This window comes from Ambystoma mexicanum, chromosome 6p (assembly GCF_040938575.1).
Source record: "Ambystoma mexicanum isolate Mex_15411 chromosome 6p, UKY_AmexF1_1, whole genome shotgun sequence".
Taxonomy (NCBI): Eukaryota; Metazoa; Chordata; class Amphibia; order Caudata; family Ambystomatidae; genus Ambystoma; species Ambystoma mexicanum.
Genome location: NC_090935.1, coordinates 1,281,196,350 through 1,281,215,706, shown reverse-complemented (window position 1 = coordinate 1,281,215,706; position 19,357 = coordinate 1,281,196,350). Strand labels below are relative to the sequence as shown.

The window sequence follows — 19,357 nt, the reverse complement described above, 5'->3', positions numbered from 1 at the left end:
TTTCCTCTCTCAGGTTTTTTTTTCAAGTGTTCATTACTTTTTTTTTAAATGTCCAATTCTATTTTGTCTTGTGCACTTTCTTCTAAGGAGAAGGTCAGTTGAACTACATTTGTGTATGTCACTTTAAAATATGTGGGCACTTACTGTGCATATATTCATGGGTGCCAGCTTTTGATTTTCACTATGGGTGCAAAAGTACCTGGGCATATTTTATTTTTGCAGCCAATCATTTCTTACTCTTTTCTATGCTGCTTAAATGTGGGTAGTTGGGGTCCTGCGATGTATCACAACATTCACCAAGAGACGGCCATAAAACTAGGGGCTTGTAGCATGCTTCAATTAACCAAAGTGTGTGTTCCACGGCAAATAATTTGATCACACAGGGTATTAAATAAAACGTTTGGAGTTCTCAAAGCCTGCAATAATTTTTACATAATTATAAAAATAGATATTTTTACAGCTACAGTGGCATGGAGGATGAACAATCACTGGTCTCCCAGGTCTCCCATCCATGCAGTAATCAGGACTGACTCTGTTTAGCTTCAAATTGAGGAAAACGGTGCCCCCTCTCAGGCAATGGTGCCTAACAAACTATACAGAATTACAAGACCACTTACAGCAACAAAGCCTGACCATTTACTGCAACATTATAAACTACATCCAACTGTCCCTTAAAACTTCACACCATGTACACACACATACACACAGACACACCCTCTAAGATGATGTGCACACCCTCACTCCAGACATGCCCCCTTACACTGCCCATATATTCAAAAAGAAGACTACACCATCTCTGGGCAACAATATAAAACAGAAAAACTGAAATAAATAAATCACATTTATGTTGAACGCTGCTTTAAGAGAACCCTGGCCTAAAGAGTTTGAGGCGCAGCACTTAACCATTATGATACAATGATGTTATGGTTTGTTTGAATTTTCATACCTAGCCTTTTATCATTGAACATTTTAAATTATAGGCTAAATATTGTAAGGGATTTCAATCAGGCACTCACCCAGGTCTCACCTAGCATGTAGTGTGAGATGAAACTCTTATTTATTGTTGTCTATAAGTTCAATATTCTGAATTATATACCACTCATATCACACCCATCATAAAAATACCCCCCAGGTCACACTGAACCAGGAATCAGGCTAGTTTGTAAAGTTAAGATGTATTTATTTATTTATTTATTTAGTATTCAAATCACACATAAGTTTAATATATATATAGATATGGGGCAGCAATCACCCAAAGGGTGACAATATGTCATGATCTCTGCTTCCAAAAAGTCAGGGTTTTCCCAACTCCCTTGGAAGCAGATCCATAACCCAGATTCCGAGTGCCAACCAGTCCCAATTGGGACCTTTTGGACCCAGTCCTGGCGCCAGTGGCACCAGGCTCATAAATATGCCCAGTCCCAGCGCTGGAAGCGCCAGGCTCATAATGCTTGGGTGGACTTACCTGCAGCAGACCATGCTGCTTACTTGCCTGCCAGTTGAGCCTCTGATCCCCTTCTGTTTGGAACTACTTTTCCTGTTGGGTGGGGCTGGAGCCACTCCCTAGATTCAGAACACTGGAACTCTTCTGGAAAGCAGGAACTCTTTTCTTACCAGGCACTCTTTTCTTACCTAGGCGTGGCTGTGGAAGGAGACACCTAAGCACTACAGGAGGCTATTTAAACCACACCCGGTGGATGAATCTTGCTTTGCGTTATTCTGCACCCTCTGCAGCAGAACGCTCATCGTGTCTTCTGCATCCGGTCCTGGGCCTAAGGAAAAAGGCTTACCATCCTGAATCCAGTCTTCAGCAACACCTATAAAGACAAGAAAGAACAGGTTAGCATTCCGGCATCTGAAAGGCAAAGGCTTACCTACACTTTGTGCGCTCCAGTGGCCTTCACACTGCATTCCGGCATCTGAAAGACAAAAGCTTACCAACTCTTCGCACGCTCCGGAGGCCTTCGGCGCTGCATCCCGCATCTGAAAGTCAAAACAAGGTGCGTTTAAAGACATTGGGGAACTTTAATACTCACGTGCCATTACTCCTTTCCACATCTAACCCAGTGGGTATTCCGGCACCCTGCAGCCGCTCCGAACTCGTACCTGCAAAATAAAAAGACAGTTAGAGCGCATCGTGAAGCAGGCAACAAGCGCTTACTTAAGTGCTTCCAGGCGCTTCTATTCATCACACGGGCTCCATCTTCAACTCACTTCAGCCCGTCATCCGCCATCGCCGGAACCCTGCAAAACAAGAGACATCATTACTAAAGACTTTAAAGACATTTGAATGACTCGAAACTTACCGTTCGTGCAGTAAACGACGGACAGCAGTCCTCTGAAGTCAAGAGGCCTGCGCTACCTATCCAGTGAATAAACTGGTTACAGCACCCTGCCCCGAGGCAGATGGAGAGCTCGGCATTCACTTACCTAAGACATCTTACTCTACACGTCAGGCATACAGTGCACAGAGGTCCAGCCCAAAGAGCCAACCGGGTGCTGCACATCACCTTCGAAGATACGGTAGTCGCCCAGTGAAGACCGGCGCCTCTGCGAGAATCAGGTGAGCGTTACAGAATACAATTCAAAAATAAGCAAAACAATTGAATTCACTTATACTAATGCAGACTAGAAACACAGAAAACAGAACAGTTTTGCTTTGTGCAGCGATGGCATTTAGGTTAATAGTTCCCCCTGCAAAGTTCTGTTTAAATACAAATGAGCAATCCTACACCAATGTGAGTAACCGACAGGTATTCAGGAATGACAGACAAGTTCTAGAGTGTATAGGCACTTTTCCCTCCCCAAACAAGAGAGCAAAACTGTTTTGGCAAATGACACTTTTAAAATGACAGGTGAAAATTGGCTTTGTGAAATGCTACAAAATGGTGTAAAAATGCTTACATGAAGAAAATTCTAAAGAAACCAACTCTAAACAAGTCCTAACACACATGAGCTGTATTATAAACAACAATACACACTTGAGATCAGGATGGGATGGAAAAAGCAAATTTGCGGCAAACTTTTACTATGCAATATTGGAGAAAAACAGGTCAAATACACTGTTCCGCAATACGGTATTTAGTAGTGGAGGTAGCTAAGAGTCTTAGGTATCAGTGAGAGTTGATATTTAATTTCTATCTTTAAAACTGAAGAAGTTATAGAGGTTTTAGTGAGAGGCGTTTTTGCAAAATAGGTGCAACTATGAAAACAGAAAACAGAAATGCGCTTTTAAAATTGACAGAGGGGTTTGATTACACTATATTATGACTATGAAATAGAGAATGCCACACATGGATCTTACAATTATGTGGCTAGCGTAACCTGCCACGTTGTGGATAATCTACTTCTTTTACTTTAGTTACTCAAAATCAAGGGGGAGTTATGGTTTTGGAACACAGGTGAGACAATCAGCGAAAGAAGGATTCTAACAATACTAGGGTTCTGAATTAAAAATGGGATGGGTTGAGATAGGGATAATACAATGCAAATATATTATGGGTCACTGTTCTTCCTATTATACTTACAGTCCATTATAATTAAATTGGACTGTCTTGTTCTGGTCATAGGGTGGATCAGGTCTACCGGCAGCAGGGCACCTCTGGAGGGATTTGGATCAGCTGCGCAGTTCTGGTCAATTTCGGACTGCGCCTCAGGCTGGATTAGGATGGGCCCCTTCTGGTTACTGGACACGGTAGATGGCAGGATGCAAGTTTCAGTGGGCAAGACTTAATGATAGCAAGCCAAGCTGAATCAGAATTATTTTGCAATTGGTTCAAGCTAGCAAGCTTCTGCAATGCTAAAGTCTGGATTCTGCAAAGAAATATGGATCTTCAAAGAATTCTGTAGACAGCTACAAGATGAAGAGTTCTGGAGTAAGGTGATGTGCAGACATCTGGATGGGTTCAGAAGCAGTATGTTCTGGAAGCAGCGAGTGTCTATGTGTAGTGAAACTCCTATATTTATCCATTACATGGGCAGAACTTCAAAACACACCCCCATGGTTGTGAGTGGCTATAGGCATGTGCTTTGTATTAGTTGGCAGTCTGAACAGAGCTGTCATTTTATGACAGGATTTAGGAACTCCCACATGAATTTTTACCAAAACATAACTTTTGCACAATGTACATTTCTAACATAATGTACCCTAATAAAATTGGACGCATATTTTATATTTGATTGGCTACATTTACATTCACTTCCCATCTTTGTGAGAGCTGCTTTGGTCATTCTATGGATTTTTATCAATTTTACCCATAACACTTTGTGTTAATCATTTCTAATTTAGTACATCTCAGGGCACTTATCAGTGGATCATGTACATACAATTGTAAGTTTGCAACAAAAATAGTTTTGCCACAATCAGAAATTCTTCATCACTTTGGCCCCTTAAATGGTACCAGTTTCCTCAATGTCTTAAAATCACAAGGCTGAAATTAGTTTAATGTCTACCAAGTTTCAGATGTATCCCTCTTTAGGTTGCTCAGTTAAAGAGTTTTGAACTTTAAACAAAAATAAGGATTTCACATCGCAGTCCTCCTCTGTAACCTCCCCTTTCCAGGCAGCAGCTGTCCAGTCCTTTGAAGTTCACTGAGAAACATCCTCCACATCCTGCCCCTCCTTGCAGAGGTCAATGCTCAGCCTGTCCTTTGTTCTTTGGTTAGCCAGAAGACGAATGTCTAATGCGGCCCCATTGTGTTGCTTGTTGGCATTATGCAGGAACCACTAGCAGCCATTAGCCTTCCTGTTCTCAAGGAACTGTCAAGCGGAGATGTCAATTTTCCCAGGCCAGGCTGTCAGATCCAAATTAAATAGTGGACTAGCCCCAGGTTGGGCTCCTTGACATTAAAATTATTTCATTTCACATATAAAATATAAGCACAGTTTATAAAGGATTTAAACATTTTAAATGAGTGCCTGGAGAATCCATGATTTCAGCATACTTTCCTTTCCATAATTCTCTGGGAAAATGACTGAATTATTAAGGGCATTTTCGGATTATGCCCTTCTGTGGCCTTGTTTCAGGTGACAGATGACAGATGACAGCAGTGATTCCTGTTTTTACACCAATTCTGCCTTTGTGTGCAGCTCTTTTGGTGGCTTATGAACCCTGCACAGTCTTGCACATTTGGTGTGCACAGGGGTTCTTGCCTCCATTTTTGGCAGTTTTCTTTCCCCCTTGGCAAAGGGGTGCAGTGTGGTGCATTGGCGTGGATAAAAATACTCCACAGTATGAAATGTATGCTGCATGAAGCAGAAAGCAATTGTGGCCTAGTGGTTAAATGCTGTACTTTGAACTCTTGCAGACCAGGGTTTAAGGCTGTATGTTTTTTATTTTAGTTGCAATGCATTTTATAGAAGATCCCTGAATAGCCATTGTGCCGGGTGCCTTGTTATTAGCGAGGCTCTTTATCATCCTTTCCACTTTGTTCACTGTAATTTCCCTATCTATGTTTTCTCTGTGTTCTCCCGTTATCTTTGTCAACTTTATCCCAACTAAGAAGGCCTTTATCCTGAGTTCATTCAGGGGCTCTGATGAGTAGAGCTGCTGGTAGTATGTTACGAAGTCCTGTACTATCCCTTCCGAGTCAGTGGTTATGGACCTACCTGGTTGCTTAATTCCCCCTACATGTCACTGTCCGCTCTGTTGTTTCAACAACCTTGCAAGCATCTTATCTGCCTTATTGGCCCGACACAATAGCACTGCTTGACATTTAAAAGAACGCTCTCGGCCCTAGTGGACCAAAGCATCCTAAGTTGTCTTTGGGTATCTTCACCTTGTTATAGTTCTCCCTGTTCCTAAGCTCTGCTAATTCTTGTTGGGCCTTCCCCAATTTGGCATCCAAGTTTTTTTCTAGTTTGTCCTTCTCTTTCCGTCTTACAGCTTTTAGGGAGTTTATCTCCTCCCTCAAAACAGCCTTGAAGGCATCCCATACAGTGCTTAGGGGAACCCCTTGTGTATCGTTCAGCGCAAAGTAATCCGTAATTGTATCCCTCAACGATTCTCATAATACATCATCCCTGAGGAGTTCTCTTGGCATTCACCAGGACCAAAGCGGATTACTCTGTTTTATCCCCCTAAGATTGATCATTATTGGTGCATGGTCAGATATGGCAATCGGATCTACCTCAGTATCCGTTAGTGCCCCTAATAACCCGGAGGTTCCCCAGACATAGTCTATTCTGGAAAATGATCAGTGGACCTAGGAGAAGCAAGTGAACCCCAATTCCCACCCCTTTTTTTGCATCAGAAGTCTCTCAAAGCCATACCAGCCAACCTTGTGTGCACTGCCATAGATGGATGTTGTCATTTGTTAATAACCCAGCCGCTCCTCCTATCCCTCTCCGGATCCCAAGCTATGTTGAAGTCCCCTGTGAGGAGAATCTCCCCTTCTGCAAAGCTTTCTGATTTCCCCAGCGTTTCATATAGGAAGGTGTCTTGTCCCGTGTTGGGGGCATATATTTTGCCCTTTTTCACTAGTACCCCAGCCATTTTATTCCAGGCATTCGCCTGATGTATTTGTGAAAACTGGTGTATATGTAGCTTGTGCCCATCAGCTTTTTTGATGTGTGTTTCCTGTAGTGCTATCAAATCAAATCAACCCTGCCCCTTTTTATCTGTGCAGCTACCTTCTTCCTCTTTAGAGAGGTATTCAAGTCCGAACGTTATGTGACAAGATTAGCAACTGTATTATCTTTACTATATTGTTTTCTCTCCCCAGTACATTTTGTGTCCCTTATTGGCTCCATAACTTCAGTTATTCTTAGACACCCTCAGTGTGGTCACCCATATGCCAGTTCTCGCCCCGTGCTCTTCCCCACCCCCCTGCACCCCCTATCTGTCTAGGTACGGTATCCAGGAGTACTCCCCAAATAGCAGGAAACCGGCCCACATTTCTACCCAGACCCCACGGTTGCCCCTCTCCCTCCCTGTGCAGGCCTGTATAGTCGTGCTTGATAGCATTCTCTGTTCCACCTCTCTCCATTAATTTGTCCCCCATTCTTCTCAGACCTCTGAATACTTTTGGCTCTTCTTATATGTTGTAGTATGTTGAATCGATATTATTTTTCCTCCCCTCTTCTTCCGCCATGGGGACCTTTCAATTTGGCTCCTTTCCTTCCTTGTGTGGTCGACCATTCCAATGGCCTGTTTTTCTGTTGTTGGGCCCTGCGTCTTTGATGCTTGGGGTAATCTTCTTCATCCTCCATTCCCATTATCGCCAAACATTCGGCACAGGTGGTAGCTCTCTGTTGTCTCCCATCCCAGGGGAATGTTAGTCCAAAGGGGAAGGTCCTTTTGTAAAGGATTTGTTTCCCCGCTAAAGTTCTCATTACAGGCCTCATAGCTCTTCTTTTCTCGAGTGTGGTAGCAGCCAAATCTTGGAACAAGCTCAACTGTGAGCTGTTAACAGATATTGTGGTCTGGCCCCTGGCTGCTCTGGGTATTTTCTCTTTTTCTTCGTAGGAGGCCAGTACAGCTAGCATGTCCCTAGGTCTGATTTTCTCGCCACTCCTCTTAGGGCCCACTCTATGTATCTGGTTGATCTGCTTCCTTGGGGGCATTGCCTGCCACTAGCACTGCCAAGCATTGCTGCGCTGTTGTTTTCAGACCTGCGTCGGAGTTAGATTCTCCTAGACCTTTAATTCTACTGTTGGACTGTCTTGAACGGTTCTCTAGATCCTCTGCTTGAATTTCCAGATTGTGCATGGTGGTTACATTTTGTTCTAACAATTCTGAATTCTGCTGCACCTCCTTGTCCACTTCTGATAGACCTTGTTCAGTCATGTCCACTCGGTTTCCCAGGGAGTTAATTTCTTCCCTGACTTCCTTCAGTGAGCTCTTTAACTCTTCCTTTAGATTAGCCGGCTGCTCCTTGAAAGAAGCTGTCAACCTCTCCTCCATGCCTTTTAAGCAGGTCAAGAAATCTTCCTTACTAAGAGCCATTTCTTCAGATGTGGTGGGGGGGGGCTCACCTCCTTTTTCTTGTTGAACCAATTCGGCAGGGGATGTCTCTGTGGAGGACCTTTTCCAGCATCTCTCTAATTGGCCCCTCTTCACATTATTTGTTACCTCCTGCGCCCCTAGGATCTGCTTCCCCTTAATTTCCAGGCATCTGAGTGTGTGCCAAAAATGTATGGCTCCCCTTGGGCTTGCTCGTTTACTCACTCCTTAGCATGGTTTAGCTGCAATGTTATCACCTTCATATGCATAAGGCGGGCCCCTCCTATTGTAGTCCCCCAGTCACTGCAATTTGCAACTATTGTTCCTTTAATGGACCGTGATTAGGACTCTCTGTCACCCTTTCACTTGCTTATGGCCCCGGCTTCACCTTGGGGCCCTCAGTCTGCTTGCTTGTGTTCTTCCGTATGCATTAGTCGAGGGGGCCTGTGTGTCGGAACACTGGAGGAGCCGGTCCCTCTTTGGGATAGCGATTGCCCGCTTTACTTTTTACTGATAGCCCTGGGGGAGCCGGGGCATATAATATTTATCCCTCCTGTGTGGGAATGGGTCCTTTGAGGATGAGTTGCTCCAGAGTTCTGTGCCGGAGGCCTTTTTCTGGATCAGCCTGCCTCTCTGAACAGAAGAATTGTCTATGGAATGCTTCAGTGCCTTTGCCTTCTCTCTGTTGCGGTGTGTCTGCTCTGGGCTCTCCACTTGCTTTGTCCGTCCTCTGCACTGCGCGGCCTGGTGCTCGTGATCTGCCTCTCCCTCTGTTTGGCTGTTGCATGTTACCTTATTTGGGCTGAATCTCCTCTGTTGTGCCTTCGCACTCTCGCACTGCAGGGGAGGAATTGCCTCTCACGGTCTTTCGATGTCTCTGAGCCCTCTCTGCAACTGCTCCAGCAGCTCCATTCCTCCAACAGACCGGACCTTTCCTCATTGTATCCTCGGCTTGCTTCACCCATTGTCGGAAATGTGGCCAGCTGTTCCTCTCGCCGACTGTCATCCGTCAACCAATATAATGCCTCGGCATGTCTCTCAGGGGTTGTGGGCAATCTTCTTCCATGTCATGCTATCTTTCTCTTTTTCCTCCTTTCAAGGGCCTGGCCGTGGAGCTTATGAGAGTGTGACTTCACTCTCCGGTGGCCGTTTTGTAATCACACTGAATATTTTAAAACACTAAGGGCCTCATTACGACCCTGGCGGTAAGGAGTGAACGGCGCCGTAAAAGGTGCCGGCGCCGTTCACCTCATACCGCCGCATTACGAGTTCCCCTTGCGGGACACGATAAGCACACCTGGGAAAACCAGGCATGCTTACCGGGTCCCACGAGGGGAAGAGGGAGCAAACAACGGGCCATCTTGTTATGGCCCGTTGTTTGCTCCCTCTCCCATTCCCATTCAGCCCTATGGGGGCTGAAAGGGAATGGGGAAGGACCGTGTCTGGGTCCTTGGAGGGAGGAATTACCGGGCCTTCCGAACTTGGAATGGCCCGGTAAGTCCTCATTCCGAGGACCCAGACCCTGACGCGGCCAATAGCGGCATGGTTACCGCCAAACTCGTAATGAGGGCTTAACAGTCTACCGACCATAGATTTTGCCCTTTATCAGTGGTACAGCTGTCAATCGTGTCCACTGTGTATTATATGCACTGGTCAGGCACTAGCAATGGACATTAGCCCAATACAGGAAAGTTGCCACAATCTTTGCTGTGCCCACTACATATTCTAGCATATAAATGGGCCACTAACCATGGCCTTTGACCTTGAGCAGTTTGTACATCTTTTGGTCATGTCCACTGTATATTTACAATAATAAAATGCAATAAGCGATGGCTGTCAGCCGTGCCATGGCCTTCAGCCGTGCCCAATGTTTATTATATACACTAACCAGCCACTAGCCATGGTCTTCAACACAATACTAGCCAGTGGTCACGGTTTTGAGCTATGCGGACGGTATATTCTCACATATTAATAGGCACTAGCTATTGCCTTTAGCCATTGCCACTGACTTCAGCTTTCAATATTACCCATTGTATATTTGAAAATAATGATGGTGTACTAGGCATGGCTTTTAACCATGCACATTTGTATTTTTGAACAGTAACCGACCGCTTGCTAGGGTCTTTGGTACTTGCCAGTGACCCCAGTCTTTGTAATGACCAAGTCCACAGCCTAAATTGATATTAAGGTAATCAAACTTTTCATGAGCTAAATTAAAAATTATGTTAGGTCTAATCAGTGATGTGATCTTTGCACCTTAACTTGTGCAAAGTTAAGGTGGCTCTAGCTGAATTTCAAGGGTTTTGTTACAATGTATTGGTCACCTTAATGTCAATCCAACTAAAGATTTTCCCTTGAATATATATGAATGGCACTATTTTAACATGTACAACATTGGTTGACAGGCACTGTTTAACTACTATTGTAAAACTGTTATTGCTGTATATATTTATGTGTGTGACTGGATGACTATTGTCAATTTGTGGTCAATAAACTGAACTGAACTAAAATGTGTTGGTGCACTTGTTCAGCATTGAGTACCTCTGACAAGGGTCACATTAAGAGACCTAATGGGCCTCCACACCCATACTGCACTTGTTATAATGAATATGTAATTCATATTCTGCCTAATTTTGATATGGACGGTTACCTTTTTTATAAATGTTCATTACTATGCATATGTTTTCTAAAAACGTGCATGCTATGAGGCTGGAAACCTTTATGATATTTGGGGATGAAAAGAAAGAATACACATACAAGCACATGTTTTCCGTGCCCATCACAGAAATGAGCAACACCTCCAAAGGTTTCCCTTAACCTCTTAAGTGCCAGTCTATTATGCAAGTTTATGAAAAAAGGAAAGGCATACTCGTCTTTGGCACTTAACACTTTTCATGGGAAGCCCTATTTGTTTAGCCATTTTGGGTAATTATTACAGAAACTTTCCACTGGTGCAATTGGGTCATTGCAGGTAATTTACACTAGGGAAAAAATGATCGAGGGCAAAACATTATTCATATCTGTTCAGTTAATTTTTCTATCAGAACAATGTTAACTATGTGTGTAATAGTGAACAGCGTTAGAACCTTTGCAAACATTGACCGTGGAACAAACATGCTTTGAAAGAGTCCGTTTTTTGCCGAGAGAAATGTTTACCCCCGTGCTAATTAACAGCGTAGCAGAGGCCCTGGACGATGCTCCATTTCCACTTAGTTTCAGAACTCAAGGGTCAAGAAGGAAGCCTTTGGTTATTGGTTCACATGTGCTGTAAATAAGGCATGCATCCACACACTGATGTTTCCTGTCCCTTCGACGATGACCCCGGATATTCATGAAGAGCTGGGTCATCCATAATTTTTTTTAAAGTACAAGTTAATTGCTGCAGTAGGCCTTAGGAAGTGGAAGCCGAGCAAGTTAAAAGATGCATGAGCTGTAATCTGAAAATCCCATTCACTTCCACAGGTGCCCTATTAGTCATTCAGGAAGAAGCCGGAGGGACAGGCGCCGTTTATGCCTCATTCCTTTGTGGGATGAGCTCTGATGAACTTGAAATCTGACAGGCGCTGATAACATAATGAATGCCATATTTAGCTTCGCAGATCATGGCAGAGTCTGACTTACATAATATGTCTTTTGCAGGTGGGAAATCAAAGGTTCCTGCTCTCCTGACCCCTGACAAGCTCCCTGGAAGTGCATGACTGACAGAATGTTGGCGCCTGCATCCCAAGCATTGATCAGCCTCGGCTCCATGTAAGTGAAGTTTTGAGCATGTGACCCGCGGGTCAATCCGCATCTCACCTTGTTACAGACGCTCCAATCGAAACAAAATGGGACATATCCGCAAGAAGCACTGACAGGTCTTGTTCCGAATAGATTTTGCAAATTTCATAACTTTTAAAGAATTCATGTCATAGCAGTCACCAGTATTATATCTTTAAATCGGTGGAACAGTGGGAACATTTTAACAGACAGTTTTACAGGTTATTCAATGTCGTGCAAACATGCACATGTGATGCAAGCAGAAGCAGCGATTGCAATGATGCATTGTATACCCGATTTGTAGAGCGTTCTTACAGTGATGTTAAGATAAGAGAATTGATAATAATATGTGACACTGAAAACTCATGTAGAAAGTGGTATGTTTGTGTTAGAAATATTAAATTACAATGTGTGTTCTTTTGACAAATGGTTTAATCCGACATACTTGGGAGGATTTTGGTACTTTACAAGTCTGCTCCGATCGAATTGGCGGGGGTTGTCAGGGCAGAGCCCTGGAGCTTATTTCTGAGCACCGGCACGTATTGCCTAAGAATCAATTCTAATGTGGGGTTCTGGCAATTAACTGCTTGTCAGTCTTGGTCACACAAGCAATGCACCCCATGCAGAGAATAACAATGATACAGAAGATGCCAGTGCTGGGCACTAGCGTTGGCCATGCCAGCTCTCTGCTCTAGTCAGCCTAACTGACTGGGAGCACTAATGCTGCAGGGCGGGTGGCTTAGGTGTGTGCCGTGGGCAGAAGCCAGGTAGCCGCATTAACGGGTGCCGCTCGCTAGTTTATCAGGAGGACTGGATAGCAGGCACATGCATCTGTGCCAGTGTCAGCATGACGATGGGTGGAAAGGCAAAAGGAGGGTGTGGAAAATATGTGGGCCCTGGTACTTATGTATTTACAAATTAAGCACTGGTGGCAATCCTTGCTTTATTTACTGCAACTGTTCCACTGCAAAATGGACATACACATGTAAGTCAATGGGCGTCATTACGACCCTGGCGTTAAGGGTTTAACGGCGCCGTAAAAAGGTGTCGGTGCCGTTAAACCCTTAACGCCTGATTACGAGGTCCCTTTGCGGCTCCCAACCTTAACGGCTGGTCTGGACCAGCCGTTAAAGTAGGGACCCGCAAAGGGACTTCCGAGGTAATCACGGTACTGCAATTTGCGGTACCGTAATTACCGACTTCCCCAGTCCCATTGAGCCCTATGGGGCAAAAATGGGAATGGGGAAGGGCCAATGGTAAATGGGGAATTACCACCCCGCCAACCTTGGAATGGGGTGTATTTCCCCATTTACCATTGGCGGACTCGTTACAATACCGGCAGCAACCATGGAGCTAATAGCGCATTGGTTACCGCCGGTGTTGTAATGAGGGCCAATGTAACTCTTTGCCGTGTGCAAACTCGTCGAAAATCGGAAATGAAGGAAGAGCATGTGGGATTGGTCCATGGTGAAAAATGAAACTCATTCTGAAATATTGCTGAATATTTCACAATACTGCTTGTTCTACAAAGGCTCTGATGCTCACAGTTTAGAGGCATGTATGAGCAGGGAGATACATGCATTGCTGGTTTGCCTGGCTTCCCTTTGTTATGAGTAGCAGGCACATTGATAGCCTCCTTACATGCTGCACAGATTGCCACTCAGTGCACATGTGGGTGGCGGACAAAATGTGAACCTGTCATCTCCTGCAAGGATACACCACTTCCTCTTACTGGATACGGAAAATGGTACTCGTGGCTGTTTCATGGAGGACCTCAGTATAATGGCATTGTCCAATCAGAAGAAAGGGGTTTGCAGAGTTACCCTCTTACAACACTGTAGGAAATGGTAATGTATAGTGAAACAACACAATCGCTGTTTTCAACAACCTAAAAGTGGGCGATCGCGTATGTGGTAGGTCGAAGGGCAACGTTATGAGTTTAGCGTGGTGTCACGTTCATAGAATTTAGCACACGTCTTTGTGGATCTCTTTGACTGCCCCATCTTACTTTGCTCGGTTGGGTTTGGTCCTTCATTGTTAGCAAGATGAGAAAGCTCCCTTATCAGTTTAGTGGCAGAAAGCTGACTCTCAAACCTCTGTATTCAGCTCTTTCCTGGTAGCAGTTTGACACCTGACTTGTCAATCATAAAGACCACCATGTTTGGCTCCAACTGCCAGCTATATTTTCACAGCATGATGGTGTCAGGAAAAGGAGAGACTGAACGTGTTCTACTCTATCTTTTTTATTGTTGAAAAACGAATGTTCTTATTGATTGCTGGACTTACTATTTATGCTCCTCAACCATTGTCAGTCATAAAAGGACCTTTTCTTTTGCCCTTTAGCAAACTTATCAACTCGGTCTTTTTTTCATGGATCAACCATAATTAATTATCTGGAGTTTTCAACAGAACTGATTGAAGGCAACACAAGAAACAGGCCTCTTGTGGCAACCCTAATAGTTAGGACACCTCTTGGTTCCACGCCTCCTTCCAGCTGTGTCATGGAACTCTGCCCATGTGGTCTGGGCACCATGTCCAGCCCAGCTGCTGAGACCCAGATCTGTGCACCAGCCAGGAGCAGGCCTGAGGCTCTGTTCACTTGAAGCCTAGAATTCCGGTGCTGCATCTTGACCACAATGAACCAGGTAGCTGTACATCATCCTGTGCTTGATAGATGGGCATGGGGAACCAGTGCACCGAATGGCCCCTCTCCCCAGCCCCAGTAACATGACACAAAGCAAAGATAAAGCCTGATACACAGTGCCGCCTCCTCTGCTCCAGCCCAAACAACACGAGCTATACTGTTTAAGCAAGTCCTAGTGAGCTGCCACAATTAGCTCGTTTGTTGCCACTTGTTTTCAACACACTTTGCACACATGTAAGCATATTAATTTTAAAGTCCACACCTATACATGAACACACTAACCCCAATGGTGACTGTCTGTAACAGCCAACCATAGAATCTCAGAAACAGAATCTGCCTAAAACGCCACCACATGGCAACCATTGTGGATCCCGATTCTGGCATGCACCATACAGTTCCATGCCATACTGTGCAGTAGAATGTAAACCCCTGTCTCTTCTCTTTTGTTAATCAGGTCTCTCTGTAACCATTTCCATGTATATGCATAAGGCACTGATTAAGGTATGTGTGAAGGGTAATTGGTATTATTTGTTCAGTGTATCTATAGATCCTGCAGCTTAAGAATGGTATGGGTCTGATTTGTGTGACCATACTAACAGAGTACAACATTTGATAAAAAGAAACTAATTTCAGGAAAGACTATTAGCCACATTTCATAAATATTACATTCAAATATGTAAATAGACTACCTCTAAACCCGGGGCGAATAAACTTCCAAGAACAAGGGTCTGATATTACATGCTAAAAGAAAACAGGCTTATTGGAACCTATCAACCAGTCCAACTCTTGAATGCAGGTACAAATGTTCAAGGCACTTAACACGTGTAATACCATGACCGTAATGCTTTTTGTGGAACCAGTGGGTGACCTTTTCAGTGACTAGGACTGGTGTGGGAGGTGTCATGATGCTCGATATTTAAGTGTGGGGTAATAATTACCCCACATCCACTCTTCACAATATACTTGTTTTCCGATAGGTTTTAAGTGAGCCTCAAGATATGGTACAGCCAGCAAAATGACCCAGTGACCATGCATAACCCATTTCCAACTGAAATATGTCACAACATTACCTGTTGAACAAGTGCCCTCATTGTTTCAGCCAGGAGGCGAAGGTAATTCATGGGTCCCCAACCAATACACACCTCAGGATAACAACGTAGAAATATTCTAGAGAATGGCACACATATGTTCATAACGACTTTAAAAACGTATAAGTATACCCCTGGCAGTTTCAATATATAATGCAGTATAGGACATAATGTAGGAACAAAAAAAGTAATTATTCAAGAAAATATGCAAAGATACATTGTTGAATATCTAATTTTTGGTGCAAGTGAACAAATTATTCTTGCACATTTAGGAACATTGAACATGTCAACACAAATCATTCAATATCCCAAATGCATATTTAACACACTAATGATTAATTTGTTTCCTTTAAGGAAATAATTCAAGACATTCACATAATGCACTTTACATATTTTTTTAAAAACAACGGGGAACCTTAAATAAAGGGTGTTTCAAGAAGATTGAAACACCCCATGTAACTGAGTGCCATTGCTACCCACAATGTACCTCATATATTTCAAATGTAATGGTTTGATGGGAAACACTAGAATTAATGAGAGTATGAAAGGCAGGCAAGGGTAATGCGTTGTTATGCAGCAGCAGTTTTTTCGATGCAATGTTTACTGAAAAGATGACACTAAAAAAACGAATTGAAATATATATGGGTTTGGAGTAAAACAGGATGGGGTCGGGAGGGGATTGCAGTGGGGAAAGCATAGGGTTGAGGGCACAAAATAAAACAAAAATGTAATGAGTTTTTTCAGTAGAAATTATATTTGTACCATAGAACATAGGCAAGAGCACAAGTGGACTTTAAATATATGTTGCTCTAGAGGCTACACCAGTAGGGTAGCCACTGTCTTCACTCCAGTTTGCTACATGTGCTAGAGATGAGATCTAGATAAGAATTGCTTGGAAGGCCTTTGCAATTTATGATTGGATTATACGAATGAACATTCTTGTAGTGGGACTTTGCAAACTATTTTCTGTACTAGTACAGACCCCTAACATCTGTGTTGCCCTTCTCCCCATTAAACAGAACATTAGGCATTCATGAATAGTGATAGATTGTGAGCTAAACAAGACCCCTTGATAATGTTCAGTCCCCAGCTCACCTTTATTTAAGTTTCAACTGCTTCATGAATCCTGGCACATACACTGACCTAGGATTTTGTGGAAGTCTTTGTTGTTCTGATGAGCTATTGTTTGGATTATATAAAGGCAATATATGAAGGTTTGCCCGGGAAATAGCGATGAGCAAATTGAGTTTAGGTAAAACGACGCAGATTATCAGGAAATGCACAATGATTATGAGACACATGCACATCTAACACATTTCATTACTTATTCTACTTCTTATTTACAGATTTTTTTGGTTCTTCAGAAAACTTTACTGGATTTTACTATGCAATGGGTCGACATAGACAGTCTATTACGCTATCAGTACAATGTTCAAGAGAGAGTACTGTAACACTCTGGTTGAATTATAATTTACTGAAAGAGGTTTCAACTAGTGTCAATCACATGACTTTTTGTCCAAGAGAACTAAGCATAAGATTGGCTGATAGCCTAAGCTGCCCTACGCTCAACAATGTTTAGTTCTGGTTGTCAAAAGCGGATTATGGTGGTCGAAGATACAGGATATTTGCCTGACATAGTCATGGATTAAATGTGCTCATGCACAATACTTCATAAAGAATGTCCATTTGCACAAAGTGTTAGTTTCCTTAGTGAAAATCCTATACATTTCAAGATCCAAACATTCCCCAGGCTCTAGACATTAGGGTTATGGCTGACTGCATAATCACAGTGGACATGGAATTCACCAGGATCTATTCATGATCAGCAATTCCATTTCACATCCCCTGTTTTAATCATAGAGTTGGGATATTTTAAGTATCAGACTTTAGGCCAACTGATGGATCATTGGCTGAGATAGAAATCTCCATGATCCCGAGCTACATTGACATGGCAGTCTGTAGTGGGGAACGTGTTTGTGCTTTCTCTATGCTAAGCAGATTGTGGATGACTGCTCTCTCACTTTCATTTCTTTATGGCAATTTCATGAAGAACCTCTTGACAAAGTCAAAATCCTGGAAGAAGAACGGCTAAGCATGGATGTTTAGGGTACATTTCACTCAGGAATCTTGCAATTGTGTTGGGTCCTAGTTGTAAAATGTATCGGTTAGTACCTTGAAGTTGCTTCTGGTAGAGTCATTTGAACATAAGATGGCAAATACATTTGTATTTGAGGGTGAGGAACTATTGTAGTTGTGGGACAGTGTTCAGTGAGGCATTAGAATGTATCACTCGAAGGAGCATTTGAGGTCAAGACTGGCATGGACAGTGAGAAGGTTCTGGCCAGTGTCCATACAACTGACCTCCCAGTATGCTGTTCAACATTCGTGGGGTTTGATGCAGACCCTCAGTTCACCAGAAACCTGGTGATGTTGACACTAATGACACTAATGAAAGTAAACACAGCTCTCAACATGGACTGACAGGTACAGAAGTAACCTAGAATTAAATGGGAACCAAAGAGATTTAGCACCAAGTAAAGCACAAAAATGTTTTGAGGCATATGAGAGCACCATCCACAGCTGCCCTTGCCGGCTCGGTGCTTTGATACGACAGGTCTCTGCCTCTTTCTGCTACAGGTCAAAAATCATATTTTATGCACTAGTGAATTCAATTAAACTACACAACTTTGTTTCAGGACTGCATCTTAGATGGTTTGCTCTTTTAAATCATTTCACTGCAAGAAGAGCACAGTGTACGTATTAATGCCTTTTTAAAAAGTATGGGTGGTCTGTCTACAGCTTACCTTGCCAATGGCATAGTTAATTATATCATTACCTTCTCTCACCTTTTGTTTCAGGATTACTGGGCTTGTCTAGGATTGATTGATTGTTTGATTGGTGTATTGCATCTACATGGCATGCAGGGATTTTAGCGAATGCAAAACAACTAATTGAATTTTGAACAAACCCAAAACACCTGTAAAAAAACGAATTTGTTAAAACTATATATATGTGGTTGGGGATGGGAATAGTAGTTTTGGGGGTCGGGAAAAGTATTAATTAAAAAAAAGAACAGGGGACTTTGGGGGGGCACGCCCAAAAACAAAACAAAAAAATGTAAATTCATTAATTGTTTTATGATTCGATAAAATCACATGCAACCCATTTTCCGCAATCCCTCCCCCAACCCTTATCGTAGACTGTTTTCTGATCAGATACATCTAACTAGTTACGTTTAAAATAGTTTCCCCTATTACAACTACCTACATTTAACATATTTCACAATAGGCAATCTAACAATAGTTATTCTACAACAAAGACATGCATGCTGTGGATACTCTCAATTCCGTGGAAGGGCTCCCTAAAATATCAAGCCATTACATTTTCCTTTTGAGCATTCCAGGGCTTCTACATCCCTGGTTGCTCGTTGGAGATCATTTGAAAACCAGTAGATATATGGAAATGCACTCTCGTGTTAATATGTAATTTTAAGTTAGTCATAGAGTTTTTTGCATACATGACATCGGAAGGCGCAGCTATGGCCTGGTCATTTTAAATATTATACGGTATGTAGTTTTTATAACGAAAATGTTATAAAGAATGAACATATATCAAATCTTTTATAATGAAACCTTTTACGAAGAATGCACTTTGGAGTGGGGTAAAGGGTTAAATCTGGTTGGGAAACAGTTGGGATGGGTTTTTAGGAGTGGGAAACAGGGGATCATGGGAGGACCGCCCCCCCCCAAAAAAATGCTATATTTTTCGATATAAAAGTTTAGTTGTAAGTGCATTCTTCATAAAATGTTTCTATATAAAGACATGTAACCTTATATGCATGTGGACCGATATTCCAGGAAAACGATTTCTTAACAAATACGAGATCGTCCCATACAAAGATGTGAAACTATCCGTTCTTCACCA

General features: G+C 42.9%; 1 protein-coding gene across 16 annotated transcripts in view; it reads left to right on the top strand.

Moving 5' to 3' along the window:
- Nucleotides 1-19,357, top strand: part of PTPRD (protein tyrosine phosphatase receptor type D) — a 4,803,934-nt gene that overhangs the window by 1,371,878 nt on the left and 3,412,699 nt on the right. For all 16 annotated transcript variants that reach the window (XM_069625937.1, XM_069625939.1, XM_069625938.1 and 13 more), the window contains one exon: nucleotides 11,582-11,692. The gene's annotated coding sequence lies outside the window, so the exon portion shown is untranslated. The remainder of the gene's footprint in view (nucleotides 1-11,581; nucleotides 11,693-19,357) is intronic.